This window comes from Nomascus leucogenys, chromosome 12, assembly GCF_006542625.1.
Source record: "Nomascus leucogenys isolate Asia chromosome 12, Asia_NLE_v1, whole genome shotgun sequence".
Classification (NCBI taxonomy): domain Eukaryota; kingdom Metazoa; phylum Chordata; class Mammalia; order Primates; family Hylobatidae; genus Nomascus; species Nomascus leucogenys.
The window spans coordinates 3,302,058-3,328,037 of record NC_044392.1 but is presented as its reverse complement, the minus strand read 5'-3'; the positions used below and the strand labels follow the sequence as shown (position 1 = coordinate 3,328,037).

The following is a 25,980-nucleotide window of genomic DNA, read 5'->3' as shown; positions in this document are numbered from 1 at the left end:
CATTCTCATCCCTGCCTCCGTCTCCCACCCCACCCTCAGCCACGTCCTCACCTCCACCCTCACCCTCATTGCTGCCCCAACCCCAGCCGCAACTTGGCCGCATGCGGCCGGTGTGGGGGCCTGGGAGACAGACCCCCGCCCGGGGTTGCGGGGCACCTGGTCTGTGGCTTCAGTTTCTCCAGCCTCCCAGCCCCCAAGGTGCTGGGCTTTTTCCCGATAAACTTTCCCGGAGCCCTACTCCCCCGGCTCCGGATTCTGCCAGGCACGCTGGTCCTGGGGGCTGGAGAGGAACCGCGCGCCCCCTCCCCATTTCCGCGTCTGCATGGTCTGCCCTTCCCTGCCCCCGCCCATTTTCTCCCATTGAAACCGGTGCCCCCTCTAGAGCCGCCTGGAGACTGCGGCCGCCATCCCCCTCCCCAAATGCTACCCCTCCCTCGGCGCTAGGAGGGGGTTCAGGTGGACGCGTGCCCACGGTGGGGGATCCTGCGCCTTCCTTGTAGGAGGGCGCAGGTGGGGGCTGGAGGGTGTTGAGGGACGGGAAGGAGGGGGTGGGGGTTGTAGGCCGGGGCGGAGGAGGGAGTGTCGCCGCCAGGCTTCGCGCTGCCACATTCCTCTCGGTTCTCACTCCGCGCCAAAGTGCCCTTTCCCGCGCCCTGCTGCAGCCGAGCGCCTCGGCTGCGGCAGCGGCAGCGGCGGCGCGGGCGGCGGGACCAGCTCCCGACGACCGAGTCCGGGAGGGGGCAGACCTAGCGGGTGCGGAGAGTCCCGGAACTTCGCGGGTGTCTGGCTGCAGCTTGCAGCGCGCGGGGGAGGTACGCGAACCTTCGAGGGAACCCGGTCCCCTGTGGAGGCTACTGGATGCGACTGGTCCCCTCCCACTTTACCCACAGCACCCCTCCGAAGCTCAGTTCTAGCCACAACCTAGAAAGTTCCGTGTGCCCTGGTGGAGACGGGTCCAAACCGGGATGCCTGGAACCGCATTTTCATTTAGCCCGCGAGGCTGACACCCACCGGGGGAGAAACCGAAACACCTGCTGCCCGGGCCTAGACCTAGGGCACCTTCGACCTGGAGCCGTGTTTTCTTTTCTGTTTTTGTTTTTGTTTTGTTTTGTTTTGAAACCACCGATTGAATCTCTGAAGGCTTGGCCTAGACCACCCCAGTTCCCCTTCTTGGGAAAGTGCACCTCTCCTCTGGCAGGTCAGTGAGTGGCGAGCTCTCTGGCCCACTCTGGCCTTGGGCATCTTGTGAGTCTGTCCTCGCAGACCGTGTCGCCCACCGCTTAACCGCGGCATGCTGGGGTTCTTGGTCAGGGAGGGCGCCGCGAGCCAGCTCTGGCTCCTTCATTCCTAGCTGACGGGACTTTCTTAGGTTCTGCTAAGAGTCATAGCCACCGACACCCAGAGAGGGGCGCCCGCGGTGCGCGCGCCTGGGAGCTCTGGCCTCTCGCACACCCGCACCCACTGGGAGGCTGTCCATACCGACGCTGCTGGTCACCCAGACTTGCCACATGGGCGGTGGGGGAATCGCTGCTACCTCCCGCCAGGCCTCCCGGACGTTTGTCGAGGCGAGGCCGGTCTTTGGCTTAGCTGATTGGAGAATGTCTCGGCATCGGACTGAATTGTTTTTCTGGCTAGATTTGTCCCTGCCCCTTGGGCATATCCTGCCCCTAGGGGAGAGAAAAAGGCCGACTCACCGGCGCTTGCACCGCTCAGCGGTGCTGGAATCCTGCCCTATAGAGATCCATTTGCTCGCAGCTCCTTGCTCAGTAGAGAAGTTGGGGGGAGGGGGCCTTGTGTTCATGGCTTGGGGTAGTTCTTCTCCGGCAGGCCCTGCTCTGGCTCGCAAGCTTCCAGTACATTTCTTTTCTTTTCTTCTCTTTCTTTTTTAATTTTTTTTTTTTTTTAAGACGGAGTTTTGCTCTTGTCGCCTAGGCTGGAGTGCAATGGCGCGGTCTCAGCTCACTGCAACCTTCGCCTCCTGGGTTCAAGCGATTCTCCTGCCTCAGTCTCCCGAGTAGCTGGGATTACAGGCGACCGTCACCACGCCCGGTTAATTTTTGTATTTTTAGGAGAGACGGGGTTTCACCATGTTGGCCAGGCTGGTCTCGAACTCCTGATCTCAGGTGATCCGCCTGCCTCTGCCTCCCAAAGTGCTGGGATTACAGATGTGAGCCACCGCGCCCAGCCCAGTACATTTCTTTTTAAGCCTTTCCCACATTTAGATGGGCTGCTTGGCCTTGCAGGCAGCAGAGATTTGGAAATGGACTTGCTGACAGAAGATCGGCAGGATTTGGTACATTAGAAGGGGAAACACATTCATTTTGTGTTCAGTTCACACTGTTGAATTTAAAAGACGCTCAGGACTGAACCGTCTCCCTTCCTCGGCTCAGTGATCACTGGATAAATGAATAAAATGATTTGAAAAAGGGGAGTCTCCTCACCCACCCATACCTTCTCCCCTCAACCCCTTTAGTCCTTGTCCTGCCTTGCACTCCCCCTCCGTCTCCCCACCCCAGCCTCCCTGGAGACTTCCCACCAATTACCTGCTCTCCCTATCAATCATCCTCCTTTTTTTTTTTGAGAGGGAGTTTCACTCTTTTATTGTCCAGGCTGGAGTGCAATGGCACAATCTTGGCTCGCTGCAACCTCTGCCTCCTGGGTTCAAGTGATTCTCCTGCCTCAGCCTCCTGAGTAGCTGTGATTACAGGTGCATGCCACCATGCCCAGCTAATTTTGTATTTTTAGTAGAGAAGGGGGTTTCTCCTTGTTGGTCAAGCTGGTCTTGAACTCCTGACCTCATGATCTGCCCACCTTGGCCTCCCAAAGTGCTGGGATTACAGGAGTGATCCACCGCACCTGGCCACCCTCCCTTCTTAAAACACGTTTCCCTTTGACCTGTAAACAGGCTCATCTTTAACACAAAACAAGCCAAGAAGCCTTCTTGGCCCTATTGACCTATCTAAGCCACTGTCCCATCTCTCTTTGTCTTTTACAGTCACTTCTCTTCAAAGGGGTCTTCATGTCAGTTTTCTCTGCTACCAGTCACTCCTTGCTTCAGCCTCTGTCTCCAGGATGCCACTGGAACACTCTAGAAGAGAGAACCAGTGACCACCTCAATTGCCAAATACATTGTACTTTGTCTGTATTTTCCTTTATCTCTCTGTGGCTGTGTCCACTTTGGATGAATTTCTCTTCCTTGGGCTTCTGGGACACTATATTTTACTGATTTTTCTCCTATCTCTTTCGTGTTCCTTCTCAGTCTCTAACACTAACACTTATTCCCCTCCCTGAAGTATGGTGTCCTGCAGCATTTAATTCTTTGTACTTTTTCCCATTCCTTTTCACCACTCCCTGGGTGAGCTCATCCTTGCCCAACCCTTCCACTACCACACTCTGAAGCTTCCAGACAGATCTCTTCTGCCAAGACGTCTCTCCTGAAATTCATCTATTGGCTTCCTGGTCCATGGGAACTCTGGGTCTAAGTAACCCATATATCTAGCCGATTCTTGGACATCTTCACTTAGATATTTCCCTTCCAAATCGATCTTATTAGCTTCTTTCTTAAGCCTCCAGTAGTTCCTATGTGAGCTGGTGGTCCTGTAGCCTCCCAGTTATGGAGCCCAGAAACCTTTGGATTATCCTCAGCTCCTTCGTTATCACGTGGTCATCAAATTCTGTCAGTTTCATATCCTCAATTATTCTCAAACCTAGCTACTTTCCTTGAGGAGCTCTGAGCGTTGAAAAAGCTATCATGCCTTCCACTCCCTTACTAACTAATTTTAAAAAAGCAATATTAAACTATAAGTAGATAGTTTAAGTAGATGGAATTCTGACAAAGTTCTGATTTTTCCCATGCCAATCACATCATGGCTTTAAAAAAATCAAATGCCAAATTAAAAAAACTTCCCCTGCTTTGTATGTTGTCTGAGTGCTTGCTTTTAGTCAGCCTCTTGTAGACTAGAGCACTGACTGTACCCAATGTTCTATTATAGTACAAACTGAATTGTATTAAAAAGCATTTATTTGTCTGCCTTATATATTAAAATGTGAGCTTACTGAAGGCAGGGACGGTGCTTTATTTCTCTTGGTATCCCTGTATCCAGCTCAGGTTCTGGCATAGAATTGGTACTTGATGTATGGCTGTTTGATCAGATGATTTTTACAGTTTTCTTTTTCTTGGAGAGTTTTCCAGGGACCGATAAGACTAAATCAGGGGTCAAGGAAGCCAGCTGGTTTGCAGAGGTAATAAGATGACAAAGACATCTGGTCCCCTGTTCCTTTTCCCCACAACTAAGTATCACCGTTTGGTTACAGCTCCCAAGGTTCTAGAACCAATGCAACAATAAGCCCTTGGTGTACCACTCTCCTCCAACCCTGAGCCAAGGGAAGGCATTTCACTACTCAGTCACCAGTGTGTGTATGAATTTGAATTTCCATTTGCAATCAAGCCGAGGGTTTATGGTTTTTAAAAAATGAGCTGACCGCAGCAGAGAGTGCCCACCATATCTAGGGCTGGTGAGTGTGTGGCTTTGTTGAAGGTGAGGTTAGAATCATGCACCAGGGACTGGAGGACCAAATTGCAGGATCTTGGACACTGCCTGGTTTCGGTTTCTCTGGCAGAGCCCAGCAGGCAGTTTCAGCAGCACCCCCTTCACCCTCACGCATGTGCCTGACCTGCCTGTTTCACCCTCATCATCACGCCAGCAGGATTAAGGGAACCTGATTGCTCTGCAGAGCCTTGCTGGAGACCCAGCTGATCTTCAGGCCTCTCTAGGGCTCAGGCTCCCTGCTGTAAAAAGGACAAGTAATTCCTGAGTTTTTGGAAGGATTAGAAACCAGAGATGCAACCAGTCCAGTGCCATACCTCATCGAATGTGCCTATTAAATAGAAGCTGGGGCCAAAGGAATCAGCCAGGAAGTCTGTGTGCCCTCACCATGTCCTCCCCCACCTACCATGCTCAGAGAGCTGTTCTGGGCACCCAGGGGAGTTATAATAACAGCTCATGTTCACTGAGTACTCACCGGCACTGTCTTAAGCACTTGCATGTATTAACTCCATCCTCTCAGCAACCCAGTGAAGCCTGCAGTATTATTCCCATTTCACAGATGAAGAAACAGGTTCAGAGAGGCCACATAGCTTACCCATGCACTAAGTAAATAGCTGAGCCACAGTCTGGGTGCAGGCCTGGCTGACACCAAATCTTTTACTCATAACCCTATTGCTATTCAACTTCTTGGGGACCCAGCTGGTACCATGTCCCTGGAAGCGTCTGCCCAGGCTGCCCTCTTTGGCCTTGCTCTTCCCACTGGGCTGTCCTCATCAGTTACGCTGTGCTACTTTTGAGGCCTGAATCCCACACTTTTAATCCTCAAGCAGCTGTTGTCCATTCCTTGCCACCACAAGCTCCTGGCGGGGAGGCTGTAAAGTCATTCTTGGTTTCTAACCCCAAACACCCGTCTAGATGGAACTCTGCTGTGGGTTCTTACAACTCCTCACATTTCCTTTGTTGTCAGACTCATCAGGACATATTGGAATTTTGGCTTAGTGCGGTGGTATCTGTCTCATTTCCCTAAAGGGCTGTGAACTGAGGCCGGGCAGTGTAGAGCACATCGTGGACACTCAATAAGTGTGCTGATGAGACTATCAGAGGCAGGTTGTTTGGAGTCCAGGGCTCCCTTTCCCTTAGACCACCCTCTTGGGCATTCCCAGGGCAGGTGGGGGCTGGGAAGACTGGAAACGGGTTAAGGGGCATCTTCAAGTAGGAGGCAGCCCCAGGCCCATCTGCACAATAGTAATAGCTCTCCTTTACCGAGTGCTGGTTAAATGCTTTATAGACATTACCATTTAATTATCACTGTAATATTGCATTTGAAGATAGTGAGGCTCAGAAAGTAAGCAGCTGGGCCAAGGCTGTAGAGCAGGTAGGTAAAGAAGGCAGGATTAAACCTCAAGTCTACCTGAACCTAGGGCCCATCTTTTTGGAAAGCCCTTGTTACAGTGCTGGGCCCATTGTTAGCATTCAATACATGTTAGATACTATTACTGTTACTACAACTACAGTCTCCTTGGTTTCTGCACCAGCCTCTTAGAAATATAAGAGAAACAATTCACACACTCTGACACTCTCTGGCGCCACTATATGCAGTGGGAGGGGGTCTTTTCTCTGCTCCTCTGGCTGAAAGCACACACCTTAGAACCTGGTCCCCTCACCCAACCCATCAACCCAGCTCAGTGCTCTTCATCCAGGAGGGTAGGGAGGGAGAACCCTCTATCTTGAGAATGCACTGCATTGCCCTCCCTGGATTTCTCTCCTTGGGTGGCATATGGCCTCACACCCCTCCTCTCCGTCTGCTGCAGTGTCGTGAGAGCTTCCCCAACAACAGTGGAACATTGGGGTGAACCTGCAAATGGAGGATTGTTTCAGAGTCTTTATCCTTAAAAAGACTCTGTCTCAGGGTTCACTCGCTTTGAGAAGGGCTTAGTTTTCCCTTGGACCCACAGAAAGCAAAGAGTGGGCTATGCAACATGGGAGTTTCTCAACTTGAAAATGATGGCGTGGCTCTCAGAGCTCGCTCTTTACTCTTTTAAGTTAAGAGAAACAAAGGAAACTCATACTTATTTTTCCCCTGGACTCTAGAAAGCTCAATCTCCTGGACTGTCTTTTCATACTCCTCTTCTAAAAACGAGATTCTTTATCTTCTTTTCTTCTCTCCCACCCGAACACACACTTAGTTCTTAGAGCTTTGGGAGAAGGTGAGACCCCTTTGGCCTTCTCAGGTAGCTTAATGTCACATGAAAGATAGTCATGACCCACTATACATCCACCAATGTGAACTTTAGCCAAACAGCAGATGAGAGGGGAGGAGATGGAGTGGAACATGATGGGGTGGGATTGGAGAAACAGCCTAATTTGAGGTAGACTGAGCTCAAGTAGGAAGGTGTAAGTTGGGTAGGATCAAAGGTGGGTTGGGATGTATTGGCACAGGATAGATAGAGTGAGATAGGTGATGGAATGGAATGGGATAGGATTGAGTGAGATGTGATGTCGGGGATGGGATCTAGAGGGTGGGGTGTGCAGTATTCAGGGGATTGACTGGGATGGGGGGTGAGGTGGGGAGGGAATGTGTTAGAAGACACTGGGGTGGGATGGGATAAGATGGGGTGGGTGGGGTTGGGATGGAGTAGAATGGAACAATTGGGATATGATGGAGTGGAGGTGAGAGGTATTGTGGTAGAATGGCATGAGATAGAGGTGAGTCCGATTTATTGGGATGGTTTGGGTTGGTTGAGTTGGAACAAGAGACTGGGAGATAAGATGGGGTTATCATATAACCAATTGAATGGGCACCAATTGAGTGGACATGAGGAGATGGGGAGTGAGGGAGGGCACTGGAAATAGCTTGACCCACCTCACATTGTTGTAGCATTTTCATCTTCCTGACCAGGACTTCGTGAACATTGGTCAGTTTCTTTCTCAACTGAATTGTGAAATTTCCAGCAGACGTAAGGTCTCCATTAGCCTTTGGTCCCATATAGCATGAATCCTAAAATGCTGGAGGCTCCCTTTTCCTGCCATAAGGGATCATTCTTCAGGGAAACGCTGGGAGTCTCATGTGGCCACCACCAGGAACCCATCCGAAAAATATGCCTGGCACAAACCAGGAGCACCAGGGCAGCTCCTATCAAGTCCACCATCAGAGAAAGACATTGTGCCTACCCTAGAGCTAGCACAGTGGCTCCGCTTACAGAAAGGAAAGCCGAGGATGGAGTAGGGGTTTATCTCCACGGCCCCCTCTGCTGGACGAGTCTTTCTCCTGGAGACCCTTTTACTTTCCACCTGTTTGTGTCTGTATTGTTGGAAAATTTTAAACTGAATTTGTCGTTCAAGGGATGTCAGTCCCACCCTTGAAAAATCATTATTATAAGGAACTTTTATGATGCTAAAAATAATGTATGTATAGTTAAATTACTGAGAGCACCAAATTACTCTGAGAAATTTACTTGAGAATCTCCTGTGCCATCTAGAACAGAAAATAAGGGCTTATATTGCAACACAAATAGCCTTCCGCCCTGCCAATGTCTAATTTATACCAATTAGGTGCAATTATAATCCAGAAACCTCAAAAAATTATGTGTCCATCTTCAAGGTTTTCAAATAGAAAACAGAATAAGTTCTATTATTAAGTAGGTCCATCTATTTATTGATTGAAAATAAGCGAGTGTGACGGATGTAACAGTTGAGGGAAAAAGCAGAGACTTTGAAATTTGAGATACAAGTATAGTATGAGAGAATGGGCAGACATTTTGTGCAGAATGATTGATGGCCCTTTCTAAGATGAGCAGAGTCGACTCAGGCCTCGGGAGATTTGTCTTCAGGTTGCTGCCTGACCCCACCCCTTTCCCTACCCCAGCCTCAATCTCTCTACCTACCAACCTTCATTGCTCCCTCCATCGCCATTTCAGGAATGGAGAGAGTTCAGTGATTGGGTGGGACTTGGTGATGGTGTGTGGACTTGGCGGTAAGAAGGAGATGACAGTTTAATGGTTTATTTTCAATTCATGCTAAAATGTTCCTAGCATGAAAACAGACATCTCGATGTTGGCATCCCCTCCTGCCAGGAACCTGTGTGGCCCTATCCTGCTGACCTTATCATATGTGCCTTCCCAGAAGGGCTGACCCGTAGCAGATCCTCAGCCAGGAGAAAGGCCCTGTTTGGCCTAGGAGTCAGGAATTCAGCCTTCCAGGCTTGGCTATGCCCCTAACCACCTATGTGACCAGAAGCCAATCATTTCATCTTCCTGGGCCTCTATTTTCACACCTATAAAATGGGGACAATAATACACGGTGTGTCTATGCAGTGATGGACTTGGAAGCTCTTTAATCAACAAAACAAAAAGAAGCCAGAGCTATTAGAATAAGACCAAAAAAGTTTCTAGTTTAAGCCCATCCAGTGGGAGATCCTGCCCAGGGCTCAGGCTGCTTGGCTTTCCAAGGATGGGGAGCTTACAACCTCTGCAGACAGCTTGCCAGGCCATTTTTCAGGTCTCGGGGGTGAGAAGGAGGGTGGGCTTGCTGAGCTTCTTGGCCTTGATCCATTCTTACCCTCCAGTGGCCTGTGGGACTGCTCCTGAGAATTCAAAAGGGAAGAAACAAGCCATCTCCATCCCAAGCCCATCAGCCTTTTCCCCAGCCACCACCCACCCCTGGGCAGCAGCACTGTGAGTTCAGTCTCAGAGAGTTGACTGCTTGGGCTTCACTCTCACTAACACATTCATCCAGGGTGCAAGATCTGAATGAGGCCTTTAACTATAGCAAGAGGAAAATTCCCTGCATTCGAGAACCACTAGGACTCACATCTTCTACAATATTTTGTTCCAAGGAACGTGGAAAGAAGACAATGTTACAGGGACAGTTTTCCTGAGTTACGTGGAAGGTACAGTTGACGTTTTCTGTTTTCTGCACCCCCACCAAGTCTCAGGTGCGTCACATTTGAATTAATCCTACCCTCAGTCCATAAGCACTTAATGATCACCTATCTGTGCAAAACTTCTCTCTTATTTACAAAGGTTGCCTCCCTTCATCCCCAATCCTGAAGCTAAGCTATCCCAATCCCAATAAGTACTCGTTCTGATGTGTTTGATATATGTCTTCAAATATGCATGGATCCAGGCAGGGTGTGGTGGCTCACGCCTGTAATCCCAGCACTTGGGAGGCTGAGGCAGGCGGATCACGAGGTCAGGAGTTTGAGACCAGCCTGATCAAAATGGCAAAACCCCGTTTCTACTAAACATACAAAAATTAGCCGGGCGTGGTGGTGTGCACTGTAATCCCAGCTTCTTAGGAGGCTGAGGCAGGAGAATCCCTTGAACCCGGGAGGTGGAGGTTGCAGCAAGCCCAGATCGCACCACTGCACTCCAACCTGGGTGATAGAACAAGACTCCGTCTCAAAAAAAAAAAAAAAAAAAAAAAGCCTGGATCCTTTATAAAATATGTAGGGTTGTTTATATGTATATGTATTTTTTATTTCTAGAAATGATATTGAAGTATAAATTTCATCTGGTTTCTTACTTTATTTACTCAACACCATATTTTGCATATCTCATCATGCTCATTGAGTGTACCTAGTCAGTGGTTTCTAACTGCTGCATTGCATTGTGAGTTATACATCCATCATGTTTTATGTATCTGTTACCCTAAGGATAGCCCTCTAGCTTATCAGCAACTCCCCCTTACTTCACCACTGAAAGTTCCTTTTTTTTTTTTTTTGAGACGGAGTCTCGCTCTGTCACCCAGGCTGGAGAGCAGTGGCGCGATCTCGGCTCACTGCAAGCTCCACCTCCCGGGTTCACACCGTTCTCCTGCCTCAGCCTCTTGGAGTAGCTGGGACTACAGGCGACCGCCACCACGCCCGGCTAATTTTTTGTATTTTTAGTAGAGACGGAGTTTTACCGTGGTCTCAGTCTCCTGACCTCGTGATCTGCCTGCTTTGACCTCCCAAAGTGCTGGGATTACAGGCGTGAGACACCGCGCCCGGCCCACCACTAAAAGTTCTGAAGAACATGCTTGTACATTCCCACTTGGGACCCTGTGTGAGAATAGTTCTGGACTGTGTGATGGAGGATTTTGTCTCGGGTTAATGTGTTAATTTTTCATGTTCTGCCATGATGTTTTCCAGAGCACCATGGAAATTGTGTGCCAGGTCACATTTCCACTAAGAGTGCCCAAGAGTTTCTGTCTTCCCACGTCCTCATGAGTACCTCATATTAGCCACCTGTCCAACTTTGCCATTTTTAGGAGTGTAAAGCGCCATCTCATTGTATTAATTTACACTTCTCTGATTACTAGCAAGTATAAGTCTAGTAAGCTTGTTAGCTGTTTGAACTTCTTTTTTTCTGAATTACCTATTTAGATTCTTTGCCCATTTAAAAATTGGATCTCTTGCCTTAGAAATCTTTTGGTTGATTTGTGGAAGTTTTGTTTATAGTCTAGGTGTTGCCCTTTGTTAATTTTAGAAGTTACAAATAGCTTCTTCTAGTCTTTAATCCGTCTATTTGGCATATGGCAGCTTTCGTTGGACAGAAATGCTTCCTTTTGATATAGTCAGATCCATCAGCGTTTTTGGGGAGATAGAAATTGAGATATGAGGGCACTGATGAGCTAGAGAGCATGGCGGGGTCCCATGGGCCCACTCTCTTGCAGGGCTCGCTCTCTGTATGGAGGGCTCTGAGGAGTCCTAGAACCTTCCTGTCCATCCTGGGCCCCCACATCCTACAGGAGGTTTCTGGCTCAAGGCCGTGTGTTTCCTGAAGGCCCCAGTTAAAGTACAATTTAATGTATGGATGCTATACCTAGAGAATGGGCAGGATTACTCCTTCAGCAGCCATTTATTGAGTGCCTGTGTGTGCCTGAGCTCTCAGCTGCACTGGGGACATGGGCAAGTTTCAGTGCTGAGTGTACGTAAGAGAGGCAGCTACCCACAGGCTCAGAGTAGCATTATTCACAACAGCCAAATGGCGGAAGCAACCCATGTGTCCATGTGCAGATGAGTGGATAAACAAAATGTGGTATATCCATATGATAGAGTATCTTTCAGCTTTAAAAAGCCAGGAAATTGTGACACCTGCTACAGCATGGCTGAACCTTGAGGACATCATGCTAAGTGAAAGAAACCAGTTACAGTCCAGGCGCACTGGCTCACACCTATAATCCCAGCACTTTGGGAGGCCGAGGCAGGTGGATCGCTTCAGGCCAGGAGTTCAAGACCAGCCTAGCCAACGTGGTGTAACCCTATCTCTACTAAAAATACAAAAATCAGCCGGGCATGTTTGTGCGCGCCTGTAGTCCCAGCTACTCGGGAGGCTGAGTCACAAGAATCCCTTGAACCCGGGAGGTGGAGGTTGCAGTGAGCTGAGATCGCGCCACTGCATTCCAGCCTGGGTGACAGAGCGAGAGTCTGTCTCCAAAAAAAATAAAAAAGAAAGAAGCCAGTTACAAAAGGGCAAATAAATACCTACCATATGCTTCCACTGATGTGTGAGGTATTTAGCACAGGCAAATTCATACAGACAGAAAATAGAATGGTGGTTGCCAGGGGCTGGGGAGGGAGAGATGGGTAGTTAATCATTTAATGGGCACTGACTTTCAGTTTTGCAAGATGGAGAGAGATCTGTGGATGGATGGCAGGTGATGTTAGCACAACAGTGTGAATGGACTTAATGCCACTACATTATACGCTTCTAAGTGGTTCAGATAGCACATCTTATGTTATATGTATTTTACCACAATTTTTATAAAAGAAGAGGGACAACTCTTTAGACACAAGGGATCAAGGAAAGCTCCCAGAGAAGGATGTTCAAGCCGAGACCTGCAGGATCAACAGGAGTGAGCAGGTGAAGAGGGGAGCAGGAAATGGCTTGTGACAGTGCAGGTTCATCTGCGTGGGCTCCTGGTTGAGTGAGAGTGGGTTGTTCCAGGTCTGGAAGAGGGTCTGCTCACCAAAGAAGGGCACTGAGGAGTCTGGAAGGTTTGGAGAACAGGGTGGCTGACTGGCTTGGCTGGCAGCCACAGGTCTCTGAAAAAACACAATGAGGGTAGGGTGCTACTGGGGAAGGCAGGTCTTGGTGAGGGTGCCTGGAGCCCCACATCAGCAAGGAGGGGCTGAGGGGATCCTTTTTCTTCCACAAGTCCTCTACCGGGTGCCCTGGCCTCCCAGGGAGGGTAAACAGCTGAGTGAACAGTCAAAAGTACATTAAACCCGTTCCATGAATCATGGATCATAAGTTATGGTTCTGTTCATCGTGCCTCTGTGAGAACATCACAAAACTGCCATCTAGAAAGAAAATAGGCCAAGTGTGGTGGCTCACGCCTCTCATCCCAGCAGTTTGGAAGGCCGAGCTGGGAGGATTGCTTGAGGCCAGGAGTTTGAGACCAACCTAAGTGACAAAAAGTGAGATCTCTTCTGTATTAAACAATAAATAAATAAGTAATTAGCTGGGGTATAGTGGCAGGTGCCTGTAGTCCAAGCTACTCGAGAGGCTGAGGCCGGGGGATGGCTTGAGCCCAGGACTTGGAGGCTGCAGTGAGCGATGATTGTGCCACTATACTCCAGCCTGGGTGACAGAATTAGAAGACCCTGTCTCTCTTAAAAACGTGACTGAAAGAAAGGAAGAGAGAAAGGTGGGGGGAGGGAGGGAGGGAGGAAGGAAGGAAGGGAGGCAGGAAAGAAGAAATAAAAGAATAATAGAAAGTCTACCTGCTTGGGCTGAGTCAGCAGGTCCTTTCCAGGTGCTGTCCCTGGGGAGACCTGCTATCTTCTACCTTGTCCAGGCCATGTGTGCCTGTCAACCTTTTGTTCCTTCCGCCTCTCTCCTTTCCTCTCCCTTCTCTGCCAATCTCCTCCATTTATGTCTTTTCCTTTCCTTTCCTGTCCAGCCTCTTCCCCAGTCCTGCTACTTCCCAGGAAGCCAGGACTCCCCCTCATTGTAAGTCATCCTCCTCCCCATCCTCAGCCTTGCCATCTGTGAAAGCCTCTTCCTGACCTTTGACCTTGCTGCGTCTACCCTCACCCCAGCCAGGACCCTCCCCTCCGTGGCCTTTTCTTTCTTTTTTTTTTTTTTATTATTATTATACTTTAGGTTTTAGGGTACATGTGCACAATGTGCAGGTTTGTTACATATGTATCCATGTGCCCTGTTGTTTTGCTGCACCCATTAACTCGTCATTTAGCATTAGGTATATCTCCTGATGCTGTCCCTCCCCGCTCCCCCTAACCCACAGCAGTCCCCAGAGTGTGATGTTCCCCTTCCTGTGTCCACGAGTTCTCATTGTTCAATTCCCACCTATGAGTGAGAACATGCGGTGTTTGGTTTTTTGTCCTTGCGATAGTTTGCTGAGAATGATGGTTTCCAGCTTCATCCATGTCCCTATAAAGGACATGAACTCATCATTTTTTATGGCTGCATAGTATTCCATGGTGTATATGTGCCACATTTTCTTAATCCAGTCTATCGTTGTCGGACATTTGGGTTGGTTCTAAGTCTTTGCTATTGTGAATAGTGCCGCAACAAACATACGTGTGCATGTGTCTTTATAGCAGCATGATTTATAGTCCTTTGGGTATAGACCCAGTAATGGGATGGCTGGGTCAAATGATATTTCTAGTTCTAGATCCCTGAGGAATCGCCACACTGACTTCCACAGTGGTTGAACTAGTTTACAGTCCCACCAACAGTGTAAAAGTGTTCCTATTTCTCCACATCCTCTCCAGCACCTGTTGTTTCCTGACTTTTTAATGATGACCATTCTAACTGGTGTGAGATGGTATCTCATTGTGGTTTTGATTTGCATTTCTCTGATGTCGTGGCCTTTTCTTTAACAAGGCTTCAACCCCGTACCTCTGTCAACAAGGTGGCTTTTTAAGGCCTTTAGCTGCTCCTGTCTGCCTAGGAGCATTGGGACTGGCTCATGGAACACTCACTGAGTACCTAGTGCAGTGGCCCTGGGTTGGGGGTCATGGGCACAAATACCTTTTAAAACCAAGTTCCTTCCCCCAAGGACAGTTATAAGCTACTAAAAGCCAAACGAGCTCCAAGCACAGTGGAGGGGGAGAGGGGAAGAAGGAAGACTTCATTCAGAAGGTGCCAGCAGGATCTTCAAAAGTGAGCAGGGATTCGGTTGAGGGAGAGCAATTTGCAGGTAGAATATCTTAGAGGGAGCAGCTAGACAAAGACTTAAAGCAGCAGGCTGTGCTTGGGAGATGCCAAGTTTGCGTCTCCCCCTCCTTTATCAGCATCGTAGTCTTCCTTGTGGAAGCCGTCCCTTAGTTTTTATTTTTATCTTTTTTATAGGCAGAGTCTTGATCTGTCACCCAGGCTGGAGTGCAGTGGTGTGATCATGGCTCAATGTAACCTCGACCTCATGGGCTCAAGTGATCCTCCTGCTTCAGCCTCCTGAGTAGCTGGGGCTATAGGCACATGCCACCACACTTGGCTATTTTTTTTTCTAAATTTTTTTGTAGAGATAGGGCTCTTGCTATGTTGCCCAGGCTAGTCTTGCACTCCTGACCTCAAGTAATCTTCCCCCTTCGGCCTCCCAAAGGGCCAGGATTACAAGCGTGAGCTGCAGTCCCTGGCTGACACTCAGCCTTGTTGAACACTCAGGCCTTAGGCTTAGTGAGAGCTGCTCTTTCCTCCCTTACCCCTTACAAAACTCCCAAGAATTCTATCATTTTGCAGTTGAGGAAACTGAGGTTTAAGGAAATTAAATTACTTGCTAAGACCACACAAGTAGGGAGGGGGAGAGCATGGATTTAAACCTAGTCTGATCCTAGAGCCCACAGGCTTAACCACTGTACAGGTTTCCCAGTTAAAAATGTAGATTCTGGCCAGGTGCAGTGGCTCACGTCTGTAATCCCAGCACTCTGAGAGGTTGAGGTGGGAGACTTGCTTGAGTCCAGTAGTTCAAGACCAACCTGGGCAGCATAGTAATACCCCATCTCTACAAAAAATAAAAATATTAGCTGGGTGTGGTGGCGGCACACGCCTGTAGTCCCAGCAAGTCAGGAGGCTGAGGCAAGATTGCTTGAGCCTAGGAGGTCAAGGCTGCAGTGAGCCATGATTACACCACCGCACTCTAGCCTGGGTCACAGAGCAAGACCCTGTCTCAAAAAAAAAAAAAAAAAAAAAAGACAAAGAAAAATGTAGATTTACAGGTCTTCCTCTGATTTTCTGCATCAGAGGATCTGAGAGCAGGGTGCAGGGATCTGCGTCTTTAATTAGAGTTCTTCCTGCTCACCTTCTGATGACCCTGGTCTTAACCCCACTCAGGAATAACTAGAAGAGGGGCTCAGGTCCTGGGTGTCTTTGGGCAAAGGCTCTGCCTCCACAAGTCAGCTCACACCTGGGCTGCCTTTGCAGCACCGCCTTCCCCTCCCTCTGTCCCTCCTTTACAATTAGCCCTGGTGCTGGTGGCATCAGGACCTGTTCTCAGGGAGTGCAGCAGCCCAGAGGTGGTCACCAGGGTGACCAGATTTGTGTTGATGAGATTAGGCAGCCCCCTGGAAGAGCCTGGGAAGGCACCAGCCCCGAAGGCACGCATTAGCATTCCTAAACTGCTTAATACACTTCACAAAAGGGCTGTTGGTGAGGGTTGGCCTGACAGCTTGGAGCTCCTGAATCACTAAGTCTTTCCTCCAGCCCTGGATTTGTTAGGTGAGAAATCAGGACACTCAGGGGAGTCTTATCCTCAACTTCTTCCGTGTACTAATTCCCATTATTCTAGATTTAATACTCTCTGAAGAGCAGATACACAGCACTGAAATGCCATTTTCTTTGGGCCTGTTGGTGGGGGGCAGCTGGCATATCAGGATGAGGCATTGCAGGCAGGCTGCGGTGAGGTCAGCCAGCCGGGAGATGAGGAAGCTACAGAGGGTGGGGCTGAGGAGGCCAGGGTCCAGCCTTCGCTTTGTGCCTGGCTGGAACAGGACCTCGGACCCAGGGGAGGGAGCAGGCAGGGTAGAAGGGCCCTAGCTCAGTGAAGGGGTATTTAGAAAGTCTGTGGTCCCAGTGAGGACCCGAGGGGCTCAGCAGGGAAACTGAGGCAAATGGCCAGTTATGCAAATAGGGCTGTGAAGGTGGGAAGCACAGTAACACTGGGAGGCCCAGAGATGGCATTCATTCATTTGTTCAGCCATTCCTGGGGTTTCATTCATTGTTTGGGTTTGAGGAAGTGAAGTAGGGACTAGTAAATAAGTGCTTGGGGAGGGCAAAGGTTTCATGACCAGATGACTGTGGGAAACACTAGACCCTTGCCTTCTGAGGTATGGTTCAAGGCCTTGGCAGGAAGCTTTTTAGAAATGTAGCCTCTTGGACCCCATCCCCCACCTACTGAACCTAAATTTTAACAAGATCCCCAGGTCAATTCCTGTGCCTGTGAGAGTCTGAGAAGCACTAGGTGGTGCGTTCTCTGAGCACAAACTTTAGAATAAGGCCAGCCCTGGGCAAATCCTCATCCTAGTTCATTCTTGGCCTCAGTTGTCACATTAGTAAAATGGGGCAAAAATCCTGACTTCACAGTCATGCTTGTAAAGGTCCGTGCTTGCAGAGTGCCTGGCTCAGAGCACGCAGCTCTCCTGCCCCTTTGTCCTGATGAGTCTATGCCCCACTGAAGGAGGGGGTTTGGCCCTGTTGTTCACTGCTGTGTCCGCAGATGTAGGACAGCACCTGCAGCATGGTGGATGCTCAATAAATATTGTGAATGAATGAATGAATGAATGAATGAATACTCATCAAGTGGTTGTCAGATCAAACTGAACATCCTGGAGACTGCTTTCGGGAGCAGCAAAGATGCAATTTTCCTTCTGTTTTCTGTTGCTGCACCAAATTACGGCCGATTTTTCAGAGTGAAGGATTGCCGAGAGGCCGAGCTCGGGGCCGGTGGAGGTTTTTGGTGCAGAGCAATGAGATAGTCGCTCTGTGTCTGCCTGTGTTTCAGGAAAATTCTGTTATTACTGAAATCTTTGGTTTGAAAGCCATTGTTAAAACTAAGTATTTTGAGAAATGTTAGCCATTAACACCTCAGTAAGAATGAGCCGATTAGTCCAGAAAGAGTAGGATCAGGTAGGTGGTAAGGGGGTAGACTTCTGTGGATCTGGACCCTCCCAGTGTCCCTGAGCCTCAATGAGATTGTGAACCTAGAAGTTCATCTTACCCAATGCTGTGCCTCTCTTTACTCTTGCCCCAGCCCTTGTGGGCCCCTCCCTCTCAACTCAGTCCCTAGGGTGTCCTGCCTCTGGCTCTGGACCACTCTGGACCACAGGCTCTGTCCTGGGGCCATTCTCATCTCTGTGGCAGCCTCACCCGCTCACTCTCTTGAACAGCCTTGTGTCCTACTTCACAGAAAAGTTGACACTAAAGGAAACAGCTGCGTGAGCCTTGCTGCTGAATTTGTGCAGGGAAGCGCTGAGGACACCGTACCCTGCTTTACGCAGGGACGTCACTGCCATAATTGGCATCCCTGTGCCCCATTTCTCTAACTCCTCCCTCCTCTCTGTTTCCTTCCCGTTAGCCCATGCACACACTTTCTTTGTGTCTTAATAATACACTAAAAAACAGTCCCTCCCTGACTCTGCACCCACTTTTGGCTGTCACCCCGTCTCTCTCCTTTCCTCCCCAGCCATGCTTCCTGAGATGGTGTCTGCCAATTCATTTCTCAGCGCCTGTTACCTGGCTTACACTCTCCTCACTCCGGGGGAAGTGCTCCAGCCCAGGGCACCATATGACTTCCTGTTTACTAAATCCGAGCATCTCTTCTGGCTCCTAGACCTTCCACAGTCTGGCCACAGCCAAGCTTCTTGACCTTCTGACCATCCTCCTCCCTCCCCTCCCCCTCTTCAGCATCTGACACTGCCCATCACTCCTTCCCACTTAACATTTGCTTTAATATTGGAGCTTCCAGTATTTGCCTTGACCTTCTCTTTTTATTCTTTCTTTCTTTTTTTTTTTTTTGTGAGACGGAGTTTTGAGGCGGAGTCTCGCTCTGTCTCCCAGGCTGGAGTGCAGTGGCGCAATCTTGACTCACTGCAAGCTCTGCCTCCCGGGTTCACGCCATTCTCCTGCCTCAGCCTCCCGAGTAGCTGGGACTACAGGGGCCCACCACCACACCCGGCTAATTTTTTTGTATTTTTAGTAGAGACGAGGTTTCACCATGTTAGCCAGGATGGGCTCGATCTCCTGACCTCGTGATCCACCCTCCTCAGCCTCCCAAAGTGTTGGGATTACAGGCGTGAGCCACCGCGCCTGGCCTTATCCTTTATTTCATTCACTCCTATGGCTTTCATGCCACTGTCCAAATGCTGAGACTCTCCATACTCGGTGTCTAATGAAGACCTTGCTCCTGAACTCCGGACCCGCATAACTCCCCACTCCGCACACTGAATTCTTCATTCCTGCTGTCACCTATATGACTATCTCCCACCCCCAGAAACTTTCCCATCCCAAACTTTTGTGGCCCACCTCCATGAATTGCTTCATGCATCTTCACAGTCATGCATCTTCCTAAGCTAGAAACCTGGGACTCATCCTGGAATTCCACCCCTCTCTGCTCCCTTTCACTAACCACATCTTATGGATTTTACTTCTCAAATAATTCTCAAGCATTTTTCTGCATCTCTGCTTGGCTTGGAACTCACCCCTTTTCTCCTGAACAGTTGGAACATAGCACTCTTGCAACTGCAGTGGCAGGGCTATGGCCTCCCACATCTGTCCTGGCTTCTTCCAATAGGTGGTTCATACTTAAATGAGACAAAGGGAGTGACTTTACTCTGTAGAATGGAAGAGGAGGGGCAAGACAAAGGTCAATGAGAAGTTGGTTCCTCTTGAAGAACTGGCAAAGAGTTTGAAGCTTTTGGGTTAAGAGTGGCTTTGGAAGGTGCTTAAACTGATATGCCACTAACACCTGCTCCCTGCTGGGGCTCTGATGAGTAGGGTAAGGACCTAGAATAATGGTCAAAGGGAAAAGTACTGATTCATTTATTAATAGCCGGGTGTGTGCCTGATACCCCTCAGGACACAGGTCCTGTGCTGGGCTCTGGTGGTACATTCCTGTAATCCTGGTGACTCGGGAAGCTGAGGTGGGAGATTCACTTGAGCCCAGGAGTGATCATGCCATTGCACTCCAGCCTGGGTGACAGAGTGAGACCCTGACTCTAAACAAACACAAATCGTTGGTCTTTGGTGTATCATGTTGGAGAACATGGCTTGGCCTGTTGAGGCTGAATGGGGCTTTCCACCTCCTTTCACCATGAATCTAAATCTTGAGAATGGAGCACTCAGGACATCTGCAGAGTTAGGGCTAGGATTGTGCCTCTTGAGAAGCCTCAGTGTCCACTTTCCCAGCCAGCTCTTGGCACAAGAATGATGGGGGGCTTGTTCTACTCGTCAGTTTCAGGTAGAACAGGGGGCGTCTGGTGCCTTGGAAGCCCTCCCTAGCCTGGGCGGAAAGGAGGTCCCCCTCTCCTCTGTGTGCTGAGACTGCCATAGGGAGGGGACAAGACTCCTAAATGCCTCCCTTTTCCTCAACACAACCTAACTTTGTTGTGGTGGGGGATGTTCTCCCGTTCTCCGAGTTCCTCCAAGAGTCTTGTGTTTCAAGGCACTATTTCTACCAGGCTGCACTCATTAAGAAGGACATGGATTCATTTCCCCATTTCTATTCCCGTGTTTTCAGGTCTGCTGGCACAGATCAGCTCTCCCCAGATCCCACCTACCCTACAAAAATTACACTGGGAGATGCTGCCAAGGGGCAGGGAGGAGGTTCATTAGCATTCTCGGCTGCATTCAGAGCCACCCCTCCAGGCAGCAAGGGGGCAAAGCCATGGCCAAGTGAGGAGGCACCACTCAAAGAAGCAGGCATGCATCCCTCCTGTCTTTCTGCTGTCCTGGTACGGAACCTCAGCCCCTCCCAACTTCTTATGGCCTCGACTTTCCTTTATCCCCCATATGTGGTCTGAGTTGAGGCCATGAGCTATACACTTTCCTAACTTGGGTGGTTCTGTTCTTTGGCCCTGGGAAAAGGCATCTTCTTAGGACTTCATTCTTACTCGCTTTGTCTAAGATTGAGGCTACTCTCATTCATCCCCCAAATGCACCTCATTTCAATTTCCTCTTTCAAAGAAGCAGGCAGCCTTGCCAAGGGGCTAAAGTTTCTCATGCAGTCAAGCAGAGGGGTTGGGGAACCACCATCCCTTAATTGGCAAGCCTCTGGGGTCCCCCAAGGGCCCAGCTCGGTCTCACCGATCAGAGTGGACAAAGGGCAGTGTGACCTCACTGATTGGGAATAGTTCCAGCCCAAAGCAGACACTTGGCATTTATTTGGCCTGTGCATTTTGATCGTGGATAAATGCAGTTTCTGTTAGGCTCTTTGAAATATTGAAAATAGTTCACAAACTCTCATTACTGCCTTTGAAGACCCCCAGGGGTCTGGGAACCCCAGGCAGGGAACACCATTCTTGTCCAATTTCTCCTCTACACCCTCAACACCCCCTCCCTTACTTCCCCTCTCAAGTTTGGAATGAACTGCGTAAAAAACACAAGAGGAGTCACATGGAGAGATCAGAATGTCAGCTTCATTACCTTACCGAGAAAGCTGATTGGAAGACGTGGCTTTGGATATGTGGCAAAATTGTCTTGTTAATACATCACTCTTGAATTGAAGAAGTTACCCACTCATTCACCAGCAGAGGAAACAGCCTCAGGCTTCCCTCACAGGAGCAAGGCCTGCTGGATAAGTTAAGGGGGTGCAAGGTGGGTTGGGGCTGAGCTAAGTATGCCAAGTTATTTCCCCACAAATGCCCTTTGGACAAGTCACTCTTCCTCCAAGACAGGGAGAGAGTTAAGGGTCAGAGAGAGACTGGAATAATGTGTGCTGCTGGTATTTGGTCCTCTGGAGTGTGGACTGGGAATTCTTTCCCATCTGTGGAGACAAGAGTAGAATGAATGTGTTCTCTCCTAACACTGCACAGTGAATCTGGACCTGAGCTGGTTGGCACCGCCTGCAGCTGGGGGTGACTGGGACAGGCGGGACCTGTCCCACCCAATCAAGAGGAATGGTAGGAGCCCCACCCATCTTGGACTCAGCTGTAGATACCAGACAGCCTTGGAGGTTTCTCAAAGCTGTTATCCAGACTGAGAGGAGATATTGACCAAGACATTGATCATCTGGCCCACTTATCTCTGTGGCATATTTAAAGAAGAAAATAAATTGTTCATTTTTCTTTACCCTTCATTGTGCCCTGGAAGAGTAAATGGAGAATATATTTCAACGAGGTGGATTGTTAGGAAATGGGACCACGGTTTGAAATGCATCAGCTCTGGAGTCAGACCTGATTCTCCTTGGTTAACTCCTTGATAGAAACTGATGTCAGATTAGGGCCAGGCATCACACATTTGCTGTGCAGACGAGGGGCCAAAATTGACTCGAATAATAGGCCCAAGGCAAGAGGAGCAGGCTGGAGATGACAGAGACAGTTACTAGCATAAGGCAGTAGCAACACCAAGACTTTTCCTCTCCTTCCTTCCTTCGTTTTTTCTTCTGTCCGTGGATACGTTTAACCAAGTTGTATTGAGCCACCACCTTGTGCCAGATACTATGCTGGGTTCTGGGATATCGAGTTTGATGATATGCATGGGATCTGTCCTTTGGCCCCCATCCCCCTAAGCTTTCAGTCTTTCTAATATATCACCTGCGGAGTGGACAGATAATTACACAGATAATTTAAATGCAATGTGGTGAGCATCACAATAAAGTTTAACACGGGGCAAGGAGAGGGGTTATGGGAGCACAGAGGAAGGTCAGGAGTCTAGCCAGCAGCTATCAGGGATGACTTCCTGAAGGAGGCCATGTTAAACTGAGACCTGGAGGTCTAGGGGGCAGTTAGTGTAGAAAAGACTGAGAAGAGTCAGTCGCAAGTTTTTCACCCGGTAAAGCTGTTATGGTTTATGTCCTGGGAGGCTGCTGCTCTGGGTGGACGGGCACTGGGACCCGTGAGGTGCCAGTCTGGTTCTGACTCTGATTATGTTGAACACGTCGCTGTACCCAGGCACTGTGCTAGATTTTTATGTGATTATCATATTCAGTGGGCTCCAGACCCCACTGAAGGTAGGTAGTATAATGATTTTCATTTTATAGACATAGTCTGAGATTCGGTGGAATAAGACGACTTGCCCAAAGATCACACAGCAGGTAAAGGATGGAGCTGGGACTGTTGTTACCACATAACAGCATCCACATGGAGTTTCTTAATCATGTTTTTCCAGCTGTTTCTACACAGCACACAATGTGGCAGCCCTAGGTAGAGTCCAGCAGTGGCACAAATCACAAACCATTTTAATAATAATAGCACTGCTAATATCATCTCCATATATGGAGTCCCTACCGTGAGCCTCTGTGCCAAGCATTTTATATACACCATCTAACATAAGCCTTAAAACAGTCCCGTAAGATAGATGGCATTATTATCCCCATCTTGCAGAGGGGCAGACCGAGGCTCAGTCATGTTAAGTAATGTCACACAAAGTCACACATGGTTGGTAAATGTTGGAGTTCCATCCAAGGCTGCATGACTCCAAAGCCCATGCTGCTGCGTGGAACACTATTTCCTTCCTGATACAATTTCACGCAAGAAGATGGACAGAGGGGGCCATTCTCTTCTTCCGTCACCCCCTGCCACTTTCCAGGCCTTCGTTTTCTCATCTCTATAAGGAGACAGCCTTCTGCCTGCCTTGAACAAAGGTGGTGACGGGATCACCAGGGCTTTGCAAAGGCCAATTCCACTGGGCTTGTAAGGTGCTTGCAGCTGAATTTCAGGACTTGCGTCGCCTGGGGCACCAGATGGCTTCTGAAAGGAGACTGAGGGGGCAGAGAAGAGCCGATCTTGGGCCTCGGCTCCAAGGACAAGTTGTCTGATTTGATCCTGCAGACCCTTCGTCTCTGGATGAGTGTACCCCCATTTGCTCGTAGTTATTAGATGTGTAAAGATAACCTATTTGAAGACTGAGGGGGCTGCCAGGACGGGATGACCCATCTCTTCCCCAAAGGCCGTGGCAGCAAAAGAATGGCTCAGAGAAGCTGCTTAGGGACACTTCATGACTCACACATGCAGCAAACATGTATGGGGTGGGCCCTGTACAGTGTCACAAAGAGGGAAGACAGCATTCCTGCCTTAGGAGCTCATATTTCTATGAGGGAGGCGCATCAGAGCAGTCACCGTACAATGTGGTGCCCAGAAACCTGGTGGTCACCCTTGACATCTCTTTCTCCCTTTCCTTCTCTCCCCACATCAAGCCATGAGCAAATCCTGTTGGCTCCACCTTCAAAATAAATCCAGGATCCCAGCCCCTGGTGCCACCCCCATCACACCCCGGGGTCCAAGCCATCTTCTTCTTTTGCCTGGACCCTTCCCTGGTTTCCCTCCTTGCATTCTCACCTCTTTCCATTTTCCTCCAACCTGGCAGCTGGAGAGCTTTGAACATGGTTAGGCAGATCATTCATTCCCCTGGCATCATTCGGAAATAAGTCAAGGTCCTTTCCATGTGCTCACCCCTCATTTTCTTCCTGATCTCATCCCCCTAAGACTTGCTCCTGCATACTCTGCTCTGGCCAGTGGCTTCTCTGCTGTTCCTCAGACACGCTGGCTGGCGGGGCATGCACGCAAATAGATTTGGGGCTTTCCATCCCCTGGGTAGCCATAAGGCCAAAGCATCACTTCAGTAAATTCTTGTTCCAACGTCACCTCCTTGGAGAGGTTTCCTCAACCCTCTTATCCACAGTAATCCCTTCCTTCGCTTATCCTGCTCTGGCTTCTTCCATAGTCCTTAGAACAACCCAACATAGGATATATGCATTTTAAAACATGTACTGACTTCTCAAGCAAATCCCATGAGATCAAGGAGCTTGTCTATCTTGTTCTCTGTGGTATGCCCAACTCCTAGAACAGTGTGTTACACATAGTAGGGGCTTGATGAATATTTATGGGATGTTGAATGGATGAATACAGAGGGAGAACCAAGACATGAAAACCCAGTAGATGGAGTTAATAACTCCAGTGTATGGGGGTGGGGGTGGAGGGGTATGGGTGGGTTCATTGTTGGGTGATGTGACATTTGAGATGGGACTTAAAAGGTGGAGCAGGCAGTTTTCAGGGGAAGAAAGGAGTGGGATGTATCCCAGGAAGAGCCTCCAAACCTCAAAGGGCCCTATATTCACAGGAGGAAATGAGGAGTTCTGTGTGTTGGAGTGCTCCTTGTGTGTGTGTGTGGTGCCTGGGGCTGCAGGAAGTGAGACTGGAGAGGGGACAGGTTGTAGAGGAGGGGAAAGGTGTGGCTGGCTGTTCAGTGGGAAGTGATTATGAGCCTGGTCTCTGGAGCTAGCCCAGCTGGATTCAAATCCCAGCCCCACGTGAAAAACTTATAAGTCACCCTTGGAGGTGGCTGTGAGATCTTTGCTTAGGACCTCAGAGAAAAGTGTTGTTCTCTGTTCTATAGTCTCAGAGGCATAGATTGGAGATTGGGAGAGACCCACGCTTAAATCCTGGCCCTGCTTGGTACTAGCCTGTGTAAAGGGCATAGTAATCTCTTTAGGCCTCAGTTCCCCATCTCTAAAACAGGAACAGTAGTGCCTCATTCACAGAGCCTTTGTAACAATGCAGTGAGATGGTATACATGATGCATTTACCTAGGCCTGGCCTGGTACTCCCTCATGGTTGCCAAGGTGATGGGGCCTGCTGAACACAGTGGGACCCGAGGCACTGGGAGAACACTTGCCTTTAAGCTCTTGGTGAGGCTGCAGGTGTTCTCTAGACATTTGCCAGGCTTTGCTTGCAAGTGGCGGTGCCTTTGCCCAGAGAGCCTGCATTTCAGCCTGCCGTCCCCTTCAAGCTCACAGAGGGCCATGCTTTCTTCTGCCGCTGGTTTTTTTTTTTTTTTTGCACATGCTAATTCCTCTGTCTGGAGTATCCTCTTCCCCTTTCACTGCATTAACCATGGCTCAAGTTTCACTTCCTCAGAGAAGGCCCCCTGCCCCCGGAGTCTAAATCATTCTCATAGAACTGTGTGTCTTGCCCTTGGATAACTTATCTCAGTTGATCATGATACATTGATCAAAGCCATTAATTTATTATTATCAAGCTTACTCTCTAGACTGGAAGCTTCAGGAGGTCAGGGACTTTGCCTGGCTTTGCTTATTATCCTACCTCTGGACCACGGATGGTCCCTGGCAAATAGTAGGCCCTTAGTTGACATGAAGAATGATTTAGGGACCGTGGAAATGGCATGCACAACACTGCAGTCAAACATTGCCTTTGCCTGTTGCTTCCCGCACAAGACTGGGAGGACTGGGGAGCCACTTTACCCATGAACCTCACAGCTTTAGGAGGGATACCAGTTTGTCTTTTTAATTTATAACAACAACAACAATGAATAAGATG

General features: G+C 49.2%; 1 protein-coding gene across 11 annotated transcripts in view; it reads left to right on the top strand.

Annotated features, from left to right (window-relative positions):
• The window catches only part of CSMD2 (CUB and Sushi multiple domains 2), a 675,146-nt gene that overhangs the window by 500 nt on the left and 648,666 nt on the right, over positions 1-25,980 (top strand). The window contains exon 1 of one of the 11 annotated variants that reach the window (XM_030823371.1): positions 1,134-1,198. The exons of the other annotated variants lie outside the window; for them this stretch is intronic. The gene's annotated coding sequence lies outside the window, so the exon portion shown is untranslated. Of the gene's footprint in view, positions 1-1,133; positions 1,199-25,980 lie in introns of those variants that run through there. 11 annotated transcript variants of the gene reach the window in all.